This window comes from Lycium barbarum, chromosome 5 (assembly GCF_019175385.1).
Source record: "Lycium barbarum isolate Lr01 chromosome 5, ASM1917538v2, whole genome shotgun sequence".
NCBI lineage: Eukaryota > Viridiplantae > Streptophyta > Magnoliopsida > Solanales > Solanaceae > Lycium > Lycium barbarum.
Genome location: NC_083341.1, coordinates 123629340 through 123632496, shown reverse-complemented (window position 1 = coordinate 123632496; position 3157 = coordinate 123629340).

Here is a 3157-nt window from a genome sequence, read left to right as displayed (position 1 = left end):
ACCTAGTGGAAAACCAAGAAAAAAAAATCTAGTACAGAAATCTTTTCCAATGTTCTCGATAATACATCCAAAAGGCTTGTAACTAGTTCACAACTTCAATTGCTCAAAAAGTGGTGTTATTGTTATGAATACTAAAATTGCTGATATGTTTCCACTGTGTGACTACAAGAGAAGTCATTTAGTAGAAAAAGGAGTTCCGCTTAATAAGGTGAAGAGGTTTTCTTGTGTCTTAGGATGTCCTTTATTCCAAGGTAGGAAGTTAGATTCAATACTTTGCTGATATGGCTACAAAAAATTAAACTCCTGAAATTATGGAGGACTATCCACTGGAGGAAAAATAATTTTGATCAAACATGTCACTACCAAAAAATGGGTAATTTGCAGAGGTCGAAAGTTGCAATTCGCGGAGGTTTTAACCTTCACTAGTTGCTAGAAAAGGCTAAAAGCTCCGTGAATTACAACTTTCAACCTCCGTAAATTATCTATTTTTTTTTGTAGTGTGTGCTCTTTGCTATGTCTGTATACCTTCTTGCCATTTGTCAACCTCCAAAAACTATTTTTTAAACAAATGGAGTAGATTTTTACTAACTTTTTTATTGGGTAATAATGAAGGTAAGCATAAATACCACTGGACAAATTGGCCTAGTCTATGCATGCCTACCCTGGAAGGTGGTATTGGCATAAGATCTCTTTATGACATCTCTTAAGTCTTTTCTGCCAAGCTATGGTAAAAGAGTCTCTATGGGCTGACTTTTTGAAAGCTAAATATGCTAGAAGGATTCATCCTGTTACTAGGAAATGGAGCTACACTCAATCTCATAACTGGAGAAGGATGATGAAAATTAAGATATATGAAGATTGATCACATTATTTTATGGAGGGTTAATAAAGGCAATGCTAGTTTTTGGTGGATAAAGGGTATGGACTTGGTGATTTAGCTCAATTTGGCACTGCCAACACTTCTGTTGGAGGTATTGTGTCTGAATATATTGTTGATGGTTCATGGAATGTTCAAAAGCTTAATCTTCAACTTCCTGAGCATGTGGTTGAGCATATTCTACGAATTACTATTAACTCTTCTAGTTTTAATGACAATCCAGTTTGGGCTGCTGCTACAGATGGGAGATTTAGTTGTAAATTTGTCTGGAATATTACCAGAAATGCTCAGAATCCCTCTCTAGTCAATAAGATGATGTGGCACAAAAAATCTCCCTTCAAAGTATCATTCTTACTTTGGAAAGTTTTCAAAAACAAAGTGGCAGTGGATTTGAATTTGAAGAAATTCAATGTGCATTTACCTTCCGTTTGTTCTTGCTGTGTGAATCATGATCGGGAAGATGTATGTCACACCCTGAACTTGGGCCTGGACGTAACACAGTACCCAGTGACTAAGTACATGTGACCGAACGAACTAACTGACTAGCTAAATCAACATGTGATAACAAAACGTACTGAACACGGAAATACTGAGCAAATTTTGAACATAACAAAGTTATCAATCATAGCTAACATAAAAAGCATGCGACTCTGACTAACTACTACTCTAGTCTATGAAGCCTCTGAAAAGTACGAAAATACTGACTTTTTACCAGGACAAGGCCCCAGCATATATACCTATCTGTCTAAAGTACTAAAAACATGACTGTAATAAGAATAACACCCTGAAAGATCTAGGGCTCACCGAGCAGCTGATATGAATATCTTAGCGAGCCGATTCGTCATCCTATAAATCAATACGTGCATCGTGAAATGCAGGCACCGGGCAAAAGGAAGAATTGTACTGGTATGTAAATCAACTGAATGAAAGAACTATAAGTGGGGTGCTCGGGAAAGGACAACCAAAATCAATAAACATGTATATAAAATTCGAAAACGATAACTGAAATAAACAAAAGAAGTAAAGTAATAGGTACTCCCTGCTCTGAGTATGAATCACCTATTTTACTGGATTTATAATCTATGGCCTCAGCCAGGAATAAGTGCACAAATATGTGGCTTCGGCCTAAGTAAGTGCATCCAGCTATGGCCTTGGCCAAGTATAAGTGCAGAAGTATGTGGCCTTGGCCAAGTGTGTGCATCAGTAGGTGGCTTCGGCCAAGTGTACGTACACATAAGACTGTGCCCACGGGCAAAGATATAGGTGTTTAACATTCATCAACTTATATTAAGGAACTGAGAATCATACTGCGTAATGCACAACACTGGAATTTTATAGTATTCTAAAGTATAATCTATACCTAGGTTGATAAATAGCACTTTTGGTTTTGCTACCAATTCTTTAACTGGATTCTTAAGTTCAATGGGAAGCATAAAGTTTAATAATTTTTTAATTCAAAATATGCGAAGAGTTCCAAGCCGCAAATACCTTAGCTTGTCGATTAACCGATACACTGCCTGATAACCGCCCGATAATTGAACCTGATACCGAACCAATCGATCGATATCTTAATGGTGGCTAGCGGATTAGCACATTCAAAAGCCGATAACCGATAAGCCGAACCGTTAAGCGTAATTGTCCGCCTAATCCACTCAAAAGCATCCCTACATACAACTAAGATTTTCTTATATTAATTTTATTGATATAGTAATTAATTATTACTTTATTCATTCATTAAATAAATCTAATAATAATAATATTTATTATTATTATTATTATTATTATTATTATTATTTTATATTAAGCCATCACCATTAGGTTGCCTAAGGTGTGGGAGGTTTGGCTTGACCCCTACCATGTTAGATTAAAAAGATAAACTTACGATGACTAGAGGGGAACATGGAACCTTGCCTCTAGTCTACAAAAAATAGATTGAGAATTCAATCTATAGAAAGGAATTAGACTACATAAAGTTCCTTCCTTAATCTAATTTATAAGTTATTAACTAACAAAGAAGTTACATTCTCAAACCTTCTCCTAAAAGTAGGTATTTGAAGTTTGTCCAGCTGTATCAAACCCTTAACTTCTCTGGGGAGATCCTGATAATTAAGGTATATGTTTGTATTGCCACCAGTTGGAGCTTTTTTGCCAAAAAGCCAGCCACTTGATTGGCTTCCCTGAAACGGTGACTAACTTTTGCATTTGCTTCTTTTAGAATATTTGTAGTATCTTGAATGATGTTTTTCAATTTGTGATTTTTTGTACCTTTTTGATTGCTCA